We start from the raw sequence: 15,527 nt of genomic DNA, 5'->3' as shown, positions 1-15,527 counted from the left end.
TTTAATCCATTTAATTATAATTTAACTTTTTTTTTCTTTTCTATTAAGAAAGAATTAGGAAAATAACTATTAAACTCATTCAATTATTACAATTGTTTAGTTATATAACAAAGATATAACTAGCACTACTCTTGGATATACATATATTTTTAATTTGTTACTAAATTTATTTTAAGTTTGTAGAACTTACTTATTTTCTAGAATATTTGATTAATTATTCTAAGAACATGTGAATTTATTGAATTTGTATATAACGTATTATATATAATTTTTTATTATTATACTTTGTATCGTTTTTTGTCAATCATGAAATTGGCAGAAGATGGTCCGTGTTCTGAATGTGGTTAAAAGTGAATGAGTTCAACTTCTTGCAATAACTAATTGAACATTAGATGAATTGGAAGTAAAAACGTATAAATAATAATAACAATCATAAAAGATAATATGTATAAAAAAAAGTTTTTGAAATTTGTACAACAATTTTAGAAATACGTGGTCAGAAATTGAAATTCATTTTTTCACTTCTAAAAATTTAGTAACCTAATCAATAAAATTTCTCACATTTCTCAAAATGAAATAGTTTTGGGAATTTGTACAACAATGATTTTTTTTAAAAAAAATATATATTTTCTTAAATAAAATATGCATTAACCAATGATATTTAACTACGTTAGCAAATAAACTTGAAAATAACATGCAATTTTGAGAGTAAGAAAGTGAGTGTCAATTTTTATAATTATAGATACATGATTAACAAGTAATTCTATTACTTAAATATGTAATTAGAATTCAAATCCTTAATATAAATCTCAATTCATTAAGAGGATAGTTTTTATCTCTTTATGAAAAGATATTTTAACTTCAATTGAATTTTATACGCAACGCAATCTATAATTAGTTTATTTCATGAGCCTATAATACACTTTTACACATTGAAAATATTTTTCATATACTTTATTTTTAATTTTTAAATAATAATAAATTAAACTTAATGGATATAATTACTTTAATTTTGTATTTTTGAATTAACATGACGTTTGTTTACTTTTCTGGTCATGATTTTGTCTATCAATATTATTTTTTTGTTGATTTCAGTTACATTGGATTTTAAATTTGTAGGACTTTAAATTTGACATATGATTTTTGAAGTTTAAGATAGATTTTTTTGTATTTTTGTGTAGAAATCCATCTAGATTTTATTTTTTTAATTTTAGTTTGAATTTTTGTAATTGAGTTTATAAACCTAATCAGAATCCATAATTAGGTTGATGTGTACAATTGACTAGAGAGTCTATATGTAGATTAAATGAATTCTAATTAAGTAGATCGAATTCATTTGTTTATTTTTTCAGTTTTCTAAATTATTTTTCCTCTATTTTTCTTTCATTTTATGAATTGTTTCTTCATCTTCTTCTCCTTTTTATATTTTGTCATTCTTCATATGTGGAGAATTAATTATTGAAATTCAATTCATGGGATCAAGAACGTACTATTCCTGGTCTACACTCTAGAATTGTTCTTCTTTCCTTTAATTGCGGATTTATATTTTAGAAATCAAACTAAATCCTTTGAATCTTGATTTGATAATTTAATATGAATTAAATTGAATGAAATTTTGATTTGATTTATATTTCTACTTCAATTATGTTTATTCAATTGAATTAATTAACTGTTTAAACTTTGAATATGAATCTTTAGATTATTAAAAAAAAATATTAAACATTAATTTGTGAATTTGCATTTCATTTTTAAATCTCTATTGTTGTTTCATTTTTAATTCCTTTTCACTCTAAAATCTCCAAATTAGTTTCTATAAGAATATTAAAGATTGAATATATATGTATCCTTTTTTTTTTTTAATCAACATAAAAATACAAAATACAAGTTAAATGGCCAATATATATGTATCCTTTTATAATTTACTTAGGTTATATTATATATTGCAAAATTTTATGGAAAAGTTAGATGTTTTGAAACATCATTGAAAATCAATTCATAAAGTAATTATTACAATAAAATAATGTGAAAATAGATTATATATATTACTATTTTTTTTTTGCAATGGGATATTAGGGTGAATCCAATTGAAAAGTGAGAAGTATATCTATCCAAGAGTGGTGAAAGTAAGTAAGGGTTGGTCGGTCCTTGTCTCCATATGGGAGCCTCTCTAAAAAGCAAATCAAGATGAAAAAATATTATTCCAAATAATGAAAATTTATATCCTAGGTTAAGCAACCCTACCCTACCCAAATCCTATCATGCTTAGCTACCCCACTCAAATTTATCCAAGTAGGCCATTATCTTTGGTCCCAACAATTTTTTTACTACAAAACAAAACCAACAAATAAAGGACTCTATAAGCTGTAAAAAGAAGACTTCAAGGACTGGGTCTCACATGCATGTTTTTGTCTTGTGGGACACTCGTCCTAAACCTTTTCAACGTTGCAATTTCACATGATTAAGTGTTATTAGCTTCAATTGTAGTTAAAGAAAATAAGAATGAATGCAAAAGAGTGATTCCTCTACTCTCTTTTCAAGTGTGCACTTCAACAGAGTGAAACTCCATGGTAATCTTTGTTTCAAGTTACTCGTGCTGATTCAAAGGTGGAAATCACAAGACCAAACATGGTAATCGTAAGAATAAAAGTTACGTTGTCGTGTTTGTGTGAGACATGATTAAGAACAAAATAGTGTGTTCCTTTTTAGTTTATTGTTTGTTTTCACATTGTTCCAATGTTCCCCCATGACATTAAAAGATTAACCACACTAATTGAAGGCTTGTACTATATAATGTCCTCTGTCTTATCATTTACATTAATGAAAACGACAAACTAAAAGAAGAAAAAAAAAGTTGAAAAAAATAATTTATTTGATGGTTTAAAATTTCCTATTGATGATAGGAATGGTTTTACTATTTTTTAGAATTGTTTAATTTAATTTTGATTTATTATTGAATGGTCCAATGGAATGTTACCAACCATTAATTATTAGGCACCATCTTACTAAGTATATAATTTAATTAAATGTTAGGGTTTCCCCCAACATGCAACATGCAGCATGCACCCAATACTTTGATGACATGAAAGCCGTCATACCTAACTCCTTCAACTCTCTCCTTACATTTTCTTTTCATTTTTTTTTACATTAAAGTTTAATATTTTAAGGTGCTCTAGAATAAATATTAAAGATAATGTCATTTTCAGATTTTGATATGTTATTAATGAGACGAAACACTTAAACTTTGTTTGAGAAAGACCTCTTTCCTTAAGATATCTGAGTTAACAATAAAAAAAATATTCTCTTGTGACACTTCATAAGAGAACAATTAAAACCTATTAAATTAATATAGAAGAGTGACATTTTTTTTTTGTGATGAAGATGTTATTATATAGAATTATTAGCCTTATTTTCATAATAAAATAATTAGAGATAAATAAAAAGGCATTCAATAGTAATTGAGTTTTATCTTTAATATTATTAATATTTGATCTATTAAGATCTAGATATTTTTTTATCAAGTTTCAAATATCCTTTTTTAAAAAAAATTTAAACGGACAAAAAAACTCAAGTTTATAGTCATGAAAATCATGATATTTTATCATAATTAATTATTTAAAAAATATATTTAATAGATGATTTTTTAATAGTTCAGGTTATATATATAAATTATTACTTATTTGTGTGAGATGAATTAAAAAATGTTGTTAGACTTGATAAGATGAGTTCACTGCTTAATTTAACAGATAATTATGCAATTAAGAATTCATGAGATAATGATCTGAATGTAGTAAAACTACTTCTTTATTGTCTTTACTTGAGAAAACCTTTTTTTCAGTTGATTTTACAGTCATGATAATGTGACATCATGCTTTATCCTTTTGAATTTGCTTATGTGCAAAATATGAAATCAAATTCCAAGGTAGTATGAATGTGTTAATCATGTGTATATTGTTTAATAATATAATCCACTCAACATTGATGATGCATAGTGGAAAATTTGGACTTATGTTTTTAGACTTTTCATATGTCCCTGTCAATTTTGAGTGTTAGTGTGGAAAGAAGGTGTAGATGGAGCTTAATGGAAGTGTAGCTTGGAGTCTTGGAAAATATTATGAAAACATTTGATTTCTAAACTTTATGGAAGAATTGGAAGTTGAGCTGGAAAAACAAATGGCTGAAGAAAGTCTCAAATAAGTCAAAAGAAATTACTTTCAAAGTTACAATTATTGTGGGAAGATTGATATGTTTATGTTAGGGGAAATGAAACATATTTTTCAAAACTAATTTCAAAGAACAAAAATACACAATGAAATTTTATGTCATGTCTATGAGGCATCTGGTTATCCAAGATAACTCTTTAAGATAACACTTTTATTGAAAGAGAATATAATTTGAGATATCTTTGTTATTGGTGTACATTTGAGAAATAAAACATTTTCTTTTCTCTTAGTCTCAACTTTCTTAAAATAAACAAAGTTACTTTCTTTTTATGTTCTTCCACCTCATTTTGTTATAAGTAAAGTTACTTATGCATTAAGATACACATTCAAAGAAGTAAAGATAACCAACCAAACTAAAAAATGGCTCCAACTTTTTTATACTTACATCCAAAGTAAGTACATTAAATGACAAAGAACAAGTAGAAATACTTCAATCCTAAGTAGAGCCATTATTTCACACAACTCTTATAGCAAAAATAGTTAAGGGTTGGTTCTAAAAGTTGTAAATGGAAAATCAATTGTTAGTGGTAGAGATTTAACAGGGGTAGAATAAAGGCATTCACACCACTCATAATATTCCCATTTGCCTTTTATCCGTAAAAATGTTACTGTTTCTAACTAAAAGATGAGGGAGAATCACCATTACTCTAATGATTTTTATTGAACTTTAAGTTTATATATATTCCATGAAAGTTAGTATGTAATGTTTTTTCACAACCAAACAATAACATTACTTGGAATTATAGAGGTGATGGTTGAAAAATGGATAGATTCCTAAAAAAATAATTAGATTAATGTAATTTTTTATTAAATAAAGTTTGAAATAAAAGTTTATAATCTGTTTTGAATTTAGGCAATATAAAATTGAATTTTAAAACACTAGTCATTTTGAAATGGAGAAAGAAGTATGTCTAATTGTATTACATCTGTTTTTGTATGTGTCGAAAATGGTTCTTCTTGTCTTACTAACTACATTTAGTGCCTTCTATTGCACTAGATTTAGTCTTGAAGAGTGAGAACAAAGTACCTATAAAAGGTACTCCAATGCCTAAGTTAGAATTTATTATAAGGTTGGTGGAAGTAATAAATACGATGTAATAATGCGTATCTTTGTCTTAGGTGTAGTGCATATTTATAGGATCCTGATGACCCTTAATTATGGGCATGTATTAGGATAGATCGCGAAGGTAATCTCGATGTTAAAATAAGATTCCATACTTTTGATTAGGCTAATTGTGCTACAAGAAATCAGGCTCAACCATGTCATTCATGGGGTGTCCGATATTTATAATCGAATGAATATTCGACCATGTCACCTGATGAGAGAGAAGTATGTCTAATCATACTACATTCATCCTCAATTATAAACAACAAAAACTCCAATTGACACAAACTAAAGAAATTAATTAATTATATTAATGTCTTAATATTCTTCCTAAAATACTCTTCATGTAAAACAAAAGTATTGAAATAAAAGTTCATACATTAATTAATGTTGATGTTTTAAAAAACTATAATTAAATAAAATGAAAGGAGTTAAACTTTACTTAATTTGAGACATAAAATATGATTTTTTTATAATTGAAAATAGGTCATATATATTAAAATTAAATGACTACTACATTTATTAAACTTTTAAGTTAATCTTATATATAGAAAAAAATATTAGAGGGATTGATACAAATTTCAAGCCACTATATTCTACTATTTATTAAATTATTATAAAAATTGTTTCAAATCTTTCAAAAACCTAAAGATTATAAGTTTTACTAAATTGCATACATCAACCATTTAAACTACTTAACTATTAGACATTAAAAAGTACATTGTCATTTTTAAATGATTGTCATTCTTCAAATTCTCTTTCTTCACACTTATAAGAAGTTATTTTTCCTTTGAACAAATCAAGATATTTAATTACATAACATTTATTCTCCTTGTCTTCATCCTTTGAGTAATATTTTAATTTGCCTAAATTATATAATTTTCATTGTTGCTCATGAAACTCACACAATGCCTCTTATTAGATCTAAATTCTATCAATAATTGTCTTTAGCATCTACAACTTACCAATAAATTTAGTTGAAAATTATTGATTATAGCAAGATAATTAAAAATTCATCTAATCACTTGGAAACAAACAACGAATACATCCAAAATCATTTTTTTTTCTCTTAGTAATTGTACAATGTTAAACATATCCTAAAAGTCAAGACTACACAAACAATAACATTGTTTTTCTTTCTAAACCACATATAATTATATACTTTTTTTTTACGTGGTTAAAATGAAAATTGGTAGAAATTTAAGTATGAGTTTAAGTCTCAATAAGAAATGAGAAAATTAAGTAACATATAAGAAATAAGACTTATAAACTCATTGTTTTAGATTTTGAGTTAGAGGTGGTGTCAATCCCTTATGTAAGTTTGAGTTAGGTTTCATTGTTGTTGAATCTTCATGAATTCCACCTCGAGAGACCCACCAGTGATATTAGATTTGATGGTTCTTCTTGGTGACTAGATTAGAAGAGTATGTGAGTAAAGAATCATAGATGTAAAGTACTCTTGGAAGGAATGCTCTCACTTGAGGGGAACTATACCAATGTAGAAAGGATTCAATCTTAAGGGTCAGATAAATAGGAGTCCAAGTCTAAGTCCATTGGGTAAAAATGATAAAATTAAGTAACAAAGACACATTGCCTTTAAGATTTTAGTTTACAAATTTGTTAATATCTTATTGGATTTAACAAAAAAAAATGAGAGGTTTGTGTTATTCTTTTTCGTTTAAATGAGGTTTTCACTTCTTATATGTCACATCCTCACTTTAAACCTCTTTCCCTATTCATCAAGTAGTTTTATTTTTTTTCCTAAAATCAACAATTCACCAATGATGTTGTAAGCTCAGTTTCATTCTCTCTCTACATTACAAGCTAATTAGGTAAGATTCACTAATAATGAGATTCTATCATTATTAAATTAATGATGTACAATATCGTATAATAATAATAACGTACACTAATTGCATACAATAATTATGTATAATTTGATAATTATTATTTCCTGTTGCATGATGCATGCTAATAGACTAGGAAAATAAAACTACGAGTACAACTAAGTCTATGAAAATATTTGATTTGACTCATGTTTGATATATGTGACCATGTTCCACCACTTCATCTTCCTATAACCACAAAAGTTTGGAAGAATTCATAGTTGGAAATTTAAATTCTCACTTGCGACTAATCTTCAATTAATTCAACTTTCAAATCTAACACTATTTTTGAGTTAACTTTAAGCCAAATATGAATCCTAAAACATTGAAATTTGACTAACTTTTCCTTTCACAATTGTTTTTTTTTTATTTTTCTCGACTTTCCAGCATATAAATAATTTACAAATTATAATGAATTATATGTATAATAAATAATTAAAATACTTTAGTTTTTATAACTATATTAAGTAGAATTCTAATATGTTAAATTAAAGAATAAAAATTTAAAACATAAAGTGGACATGCCGGAGTGGTTATCGGGCATGACTAGAAATCATGTGGGCTTTGCTCGCGCAGGTTCGAATCCTGCCGATCACGAGTTTTAATTTTTTTTATAAAGGTACAAATTCTATATTGTCACTTTCAAATCTAACCATTTTTGGATACTTTATTTTATCTCTCTCGACTTTTCCAACATATAAATAATCTAGAAATTATTATGATTATAGGAAATTATATGTATAATAAATGATTAAAATACTTTAGCTTTTATAACTATATTAAGTAGAACTTTAATATGTTAAATTAAAGAATAAAAATTTTAAGTTATTTTATATAAAATCAATAACTTTTCATTTATAGTTTTTTTTTATCTCTTTGCGTACAATAATAACGTACACTAATTGCATACAATAATTACGTATAATTTGATAATTATTATTTTCTTAACCAGTTTTGTTTTGTTCTTTATGTTGCATCATTTTGCTTTTGATGCATACTAATAAACTAGGAAAAGAAAAACTATGAGTACGACTAAGTCTATGAAAATATGAATCCTAAAACATCGGAAGGAATTTGACTAACTTTTCCTTTCATTTAACAAGTTTTGTTTTGTTCCTTATTGATGGAAGAGGCTCCGACGCCAATCCATTAAAAGGCCACCAAAATGTCAAATTAAAAGGCCACCAAAATGTCAAATTAAGACAACCATTAGAGTTATGGTCAAAGAGGGATCAAGAGGACGCATTCTACATGTCATAAACTCTAGTGTATAATAGTTTTTACATTTTTTGTCAAAAGTAACATAGTTTAATTCTTTTGTATTTTTGTTGAAACATGCAAAGTGGTATCTAAAATGCTAACCTAAGTTTAATTAGAGTTTCCTACTCCTAATTAAACTTAGGTCCAGCCCACATTTAGCCAAGTGAAGCGTAAGGTTCTAGAACTCCTAGCACATGGAAGAATTCTATAACCTACCTCACATGTGTTGAATTTAGGAGCCACCTTTCCATGTGCCAACATTTGAATTTTCCTCCAATTCTCTTTTCATTTTCAGCCCACTCTTGCTATATATAGAGGAGTTTGGGTCATGTAAATTCAAGATTAATACATGAGTGAATTGCTGCCCAAATTGTGTCAATATCACTCTTTGCCCAAAACCTCTTAGGTTAGGCTTTTAATCTTCACAAATTCGCCATTTCCAAGTAGAGTTGGCCTCACCACTCTCAAATCCTACTTCTCATGCACCTTCAAGGTCACCACCACTCTTAGGAGGACCTTGTTCCATCTTCAATCCGTGAAGCTTCCGCAATTCATCAACAAAACCGAAAATAGGAAGGCACAAATCCATCATTTGGTATCATGAGCTATGGTTCTACAAGAGCTAAGTGTCTTCTTTCATTTTATTTTTTGTGTTCTTCTTGTTTCCGTGTTGTTCTTCATTTCTCCACATTGTCTTGTTGTTTTTTGCATTTTAATTTGATTTAGGTGTTGTTTGAAGAAATTCAATTGGTGCATTGTGTTCAAATTGTTCTTGAGCTTCTAATTTTCACATTTGTGTAGGAATCCATATAGAATTGTGTTGTTGTTCTGTTTTTTAGTTTGTTTGAGTCTTATTTGCAATTCTATTCGGTTCATTTTGTGTGTCTTGAGTCATTTTAATTTCTGAATCCAATTATGTTTTGTCTAAGTCATGTTTCTCCTAATTTGTCATCAATTCCATGTAGTGTTGATTTTGTTGATAATTTTGGTTTCTTGATTTGATTTGAGTTCAGATTTATAATTTTGTGTTTGTTGATCCTTTGGTGCATTTTTCTTTTTAGTTTAAGTTCATATTTGTGTGTTAGATCTATACAAATTCATATACATCCACTCCATTGTGTTTTTGATGTTTCTTCAATCTGTTTTTAATTCCAGAATTATGAATACTCTGTTTTTCAAATTCTGTGCTGGCTGTTTTTTGTTATGAAATTAAAATACATTGAAGAAAAATTATGAAAATCTGGATATATACAGATTGATGTATTAGAAAATCAAGAAAAAAAGAATCAGATCAAAAAGGAAAAACAGAAAAAAAATGATAAATCAAACAAAAAAAGTGTGCATTCTGGCGCTAAAAGAAACGGTAATTGGACAAGAATTTTGAAAAATTTATCACAATTATTTGGTGCATAATTTTGGCGTGATTCCAGAGCCAAAAGTTTGCTAAGACCTTGAATTGTTTGTGGTTCAAATTTCAGAATCAAATTTCAAATAGCCAGCTCAACATAAATTTTATAAGTCACGCTTTTTGGACCTAAAATTTCCAGTAGTACTGTTTTGGTTTTCTAATCAATTCTAGTGCCATTCTCTAGGTTCAATTTGTGTGTTACCTTTTGTTGAGTGCCTATTTTTATTTCTTGTCCAATATTATTCAATAATCCTTCTAGTTGTGTCATATAAATCAAATTCATTTGCTGTTGTCCTAATTTTAAATTTGAATTGTTCTTTGCTTTCATTTCTTGACCTCTAAATTGTTGGTGAACAAAATTCAAATTGGTGCTTGTTAAGTGGAATTAACCTTGTGGTGAGTCCATCCCTACTTAGTAGGTACTATTTTGAAGATTTTAATTGGCTAACCATAAGAGGTTAAGGCAAGGAGCTGCAGCAAATACAAATACAAATACATACACTTTGTAGAACACAACAAGGAAGATCAATCACAAGCCAAGGAATGCATAGTTTAGGAAATTTGAATTTTATTTTGTGTAATTCAATTTCTTTTGTATTTCTTTTGAGCTGTAATTACATTTAACTTTGATTAATTAGTGGATTAATTGCGTATAGACGGTGAGTGTGTCTTCAATGGCTCCAAGTGTCTAGAAGCCTCACCTAGGAATCGTCTAGTTTAAAGCTTTGTAGTTAGCAATCTTTAATTTGTGCTTAGTTAATTGCTTTACTTTAATTACTTGTTTTGTATTGTCAAACTTGATTTGCATTGTTTAATTGCTTTGCATTGTTTTCCTTTGCATAAAAATTGACTTTTCATTCCTAATTGTGATCTAAGTAAATTACTTAGAAAAAGAATTGTGTGAAGTCTTGAGGAATAGGTTTTGACAAGGAAAAACTTGGTACTTAAGAGATCCTAGTGATCCACCTCTCTTTCCTGGAAAGCTACCTTCATTACTTTCCTTTTCTTTCTCGAGGTAAAATACTTTTAAACACAAAGCTTTAGTCATGTCAACTCACTCTTCTAAATCTAGTGAAAGTGATATAAAGTCCATTAAAACTCTTTTAAAACAATTAGCCAAGGACTTTCAATCATTCTCATATAGACAATTGGAACATGAGGTACAAATCAAAGAGTTGAAAATGGCTAAAGAAAAGGATGAAAGCTCTCAAAAATCTAAAAAAATATATTCACATGCATCTAGTTCTCACAATCATGAATCTTTTGGGGAAGAAAGTCTTAGGATAAATGAATATTATCAACCACCCCCTTGGAGAACTAGAAGAGAAAGAAAAGAACAAGAGAGCCCAAGAGAGGTTAGGGTAGATCTACCTCATTTTCATGGAAAAGAAAACGTAGAAGTCTATCTAGATTGGGAAATGAAGGTATAACAATTGTTTGCTTGCCATAGAGTAAGTGAGGAAAGAAAGGTACCCTTAGCCGCCTTAAGTTTTCAAGGAAATGCTATGAATTGGTGGGTTGCCCTAAAAAGAGAGAGACATCTCCACAAGGACCCTCCCATTACATATTGGAATGACCTTAGGGGAGCCTTGAGATGTCGTCATATTCCCTCATACTACAATAGGAAGTCAATGGACAAACTCCAAGGACTTCATCAAAAGAATCTAAGTGTAGAAGAATATTGGCAAAAAATGGTGCTATATATAAAAAGGGCAGAGATTAACGAAGAAAACCAAACCACCATATCTAGGTTTTTAAGTGGACTCAAACTTGAGATAAGAAACAAAGTTGAACTTTTACCTTATAGAGATTTAAATGACTTGATTCAACTTAGCATAAAGTTGAAAAACAAATTTTGAGAAAACAATCAAGTCAAAAACAAAGTTCATACTTTGTATCTTATGACAAAGATGGGTTCCAAATAGGGGAAGAACATATAAAAAGAAACATCTCTAGAACTTTCCCAAAACCTATTCGAGCATATCTCACACACTCAAGCTAGAATAAATCAATGTTTAGAATATCTTGGTAAAAGTCATTTAGCACCTCATTGTTCCAATGAAAGATCTATGATCTTAAGGGACAAAGGTGACCATAGTATCCAAGACAAAGAAAATAGTGAGAGTGAAGAAAATATAAAAATAGAAACTAACCAACAAGTGAAGGTCGAGTTATCTATAGGCACCTACAAAGATAAAGTTTTATGTGATGTAGTGCCTAAAGAAACTTGTCATGTCTTATTGAGACGACCATTGCAAAGTGTCCAAAATTCCATGCTCCATGGTCGTACCAACGAGACTACCTTCACACATAAAAAAGAAATTCTTCATGAAGGAGAACTCATGGGCCAATTTAGAGTTGATAAAACTCTAGAGCTTTTAAAAGGAAAATTATTTTGGTCACCCATGAGGAATGATGTTCAAAGACATTATCCTAGATGCATTTCTTATTTTAAAACTAACTTTAAGGCAATGTCTCATGAACTCTATGCTCCTTCACCTTTTGCAAGTGCTCCATGGGAAGACATAAGCATAGGATTTATATTAGAACTTCCTAGGACAACAAAAGGTTTTGACTCTATTTTTATGGTTGTGAATAGGCTCTTCTTTAGAGAAGTGGTAAGACTTCATGGATTACCTAAAAGCATAGTTTTGGATAGAGGTCCAAAAGTTATATGCCATCCTTTGAGGACTCTTTTGGAAATATTTAGAACTAAGTTGAAAATTTCAATTTCTAGTCATCCTCAAACGAATGGTCAAAACAAAGTTGAAAATATAGCTCTTTCTACTATGCCTAGGGAAATCATGAGAGACAACCACAACTCTAGGGATGAGTATCTTTTCCATATTGAGTTTAAATACAATAGGGTAGTTCATATAAATATTTTTCCATTTGAGGTTGTATGTGGGCTTAATCCTCTTTCCCCTTTTAATTAGTTACCATTTCCTAAATCACAAGAATTTGTGCGTAAGGAAGGAATAACAAAAACTGAATTTGTTAAAAAAATGCATGAGAGGATTAAAGAACAAATACAACAACAAATAGAGAAATATTATGCTAAGTTGCCAAAAACAATAGAAAAACAAAAGGCATGGCAACTTAATAGAATTGATTTTTATACAACTGCTCAAGCTAACTCATTTGCTTTGTTTGATGACTCCCATAGATGGACATTTGATCCAGGAGGACGAGCATAGTTGTCCAAGCAAGAGGCTGTTATCCGGGATCAACCCTATGGATATGAGGATAGATTTTCTCAAGAAGGAGGAGATGATGGACACCATCCAGCCACATACATCCCCTTACTAATGACGAGGAGGAAGCCTTGGATTTGAAGACAAATCCTTTTCAAAAGGGAGGGGATGATGAAAGAGGCCTCGACACCAATCCATTGAAAGGCCACCAAAATGTCAAATTAAGGCAACCACTAGAGTTATGGTCAAAGAGGGGTCAAGAGGACGCATTCTACATGTCATAAACTCTAGTGTAGAATAGTTTTTACATTTTTTTGTCAAAAGTAACATAGTTTAATTCTTTTGTATTTTTGTTGAAACATGAAAAGTGGTATCTAAAATGCTAACCTAATTTTAATTAGAGTTTCCTACTCCTAATTAAACTTAGGTCCAACCCACATTTAGCCTAAGTGGAGCGTAAGGTTCTAGAACTCCTAGCACATGGAAGAATTCTAGAACCTACCTCACATGTGTTGAATTTAGGAGCCATCTTTCCATGTGCTAACATTTGAATTTCCCTCCAATTCTCTTTTCATTTTTAGCCCACTCTTGCTAAATATAGAGGAGTTTGGGTCATGTAAATTCAAGATTAATACATGAGTGAATTGCTGCCAAAATTGTGCCAATATCACTCTTTGCCCAAAACCTCCTAGGTTAGGCTTTTAATCTTCACAAATTCGCCCTTTCCAAGTAGAGTTGGCCTCACCACTCTCAAATCCTACTTCTCATGCACCTTCAAGGTCACCACCACTCTTAGGAGGACCTGGTTCCATCTCCAATCTGTGAAGCTTCCGCAATTCATCAACAAAACCGAAAATAGGAAGGCACAAATCCATCACTTATGCTACATCATTTCCTTCTGATGCATGCCAATAGACTAGGAATATGAGTAAGACTAAGTCTATGAAAATATGAATCCTAAAACATCGGAAGGAATTTGACTAACTTTTCCTTTCACTTAACAAGTTTTGTTTTGTTCCTTATGCTGCATCATTTCCTTCTAATGCATGCCAATAGACTAGGAAAAAAAACTGAGTACGACTAAGTCTATGAAAATATGAATCCTAAAACATCGGAAGGAATTTGACTAACTTTTCCTTTCACTGTGATTTTTTTATCTCTCGACTTTCCCAACATATAAATAATCTAAAAATGATTATGATTATAGTGAATTATATGTATAACAAATTATTAAAATACTTTAGTTTTTATAACTATGTTATATTTTAGACTAAAGAATAAAAATTTAAATATAAAGTGGACATGCCAGAGTGGTTATCGGGCACATGCCATACCGGCTTTAACTATCAATTACTCATCTACTATAGTATTCCATGCTCGACATTTTGTGAGCCTCAACATTTTAGCTTCAAAGCCTTTGCTTATAAATCACTATGGTTACTCCACATATATCTCTTCTTCAATAACACAATTCAGAAAGGTTGATTTGATATCTAATTTTTGTGTTATGAGAGTTCTTAAAGATCTAATAGTATTTATAAAAGCAATTGAGTCAAATGTTACATTACAGTGAGTTACAAGTTGTTGCGAGTATCACTTATCAAACAAGCTTATCTCATTCTTTTGTATGATGTCATCACAATTGAACTTTTTTCTTCTAAATCCATTTAAGTATATTTACATATTTTCCATGCTCATTATGTTCATTATGTTTTCAACTCTTTTAGTCTAAAAGATCACATCAGATGCAAATTTTGCAAGTAATTTGAATCACTTGAATAACATATTCTCTTGTTTACTTTAACAAGTGATTAAATGTAGTTCTTGCATCTGACTAATATCCTCAAACTCAAATTTAGAAAATCTCATATAAATATCTTTTGAAAATACTCTCACAAAAACTCTTCTTAGGTTAGTGTAGATAATAATAATAATAATAATAATAATATTATTATTATTATGTAATGTAAAAGAGATAAAGAGAAAAGAACATCATATAATAATTTCTACTGGATCGTTTATCACAATGATTGCATTTTGTTATCGACCAACCAATCAAGTTCAACTAGGTAGACTAATGTTACAAACTAGACTAGAGTATTCTTTGGTCTCTTAGAGAAATTTGCAAAAACAATAAATGTAAAGAAACAGATTATCAGAAAAATAAAAAATTGAAATTGAAAATAACTAGAATTGTATAAAAGGACTAAACAAAAAATTTAAAAATTGGAATTGAAAACTAATGTTAATAAAATATTAGAATTAAAATAAAAGAAAATGAAATTGCAATAACGAAACGAAAAATAGAGCATGTATAAGACGGTTCAAATTAAACTACACTATATTAATAAAACAATGTGTGAATGTATAAGAAAATTAAAAATTGGAATGGAATAAGCCTATAAAAACATGAACAAATCAAGTGTTATCCACGATGTTTTTAGAATCATGTCT

At 28.8% G+C, this 15,527-nt stretch overlaps 1 non-coding gene across 1 annotated transcript; it reads left to right on the top strand.

Moving 5' to 3' along the window:
- The first annotated feature begins 7,726 nt into the window (after positions 1-7,726).
- On the top strand, positions 7,727-7,808 carry TRNAS-AGA (transfer RNA serine (anticodon AGA)). Its single transcript has one exon. It is a non-coding gene; the product is annotated as a tRNA-Ser (tRNA).
- Positions 7,809-15,527: the final 7,719 nt, after the last annotated feature.

This window comes from Phaseolus vulgaris, chromosome 8 (genome assembly GCF_000499845.2).
Source record: "Phaseolus vulgaris cultivar G19833 chromosome 8, P. vulgaris v2.0, whole genome shotgun sequence".
Taxonomy (NCBI): Eukaryota; Viridiplantae; Streptophyta; class Magnoliopsida; order Fabales; family Fabaceae; genus Phaseolus; species Phaseolus vulgaris.
The sequence above is the reverse complement of the archived record's forward strand: the minus strand, read 5'-3'. Positions and strand labels throughout refer to the sequence as shown.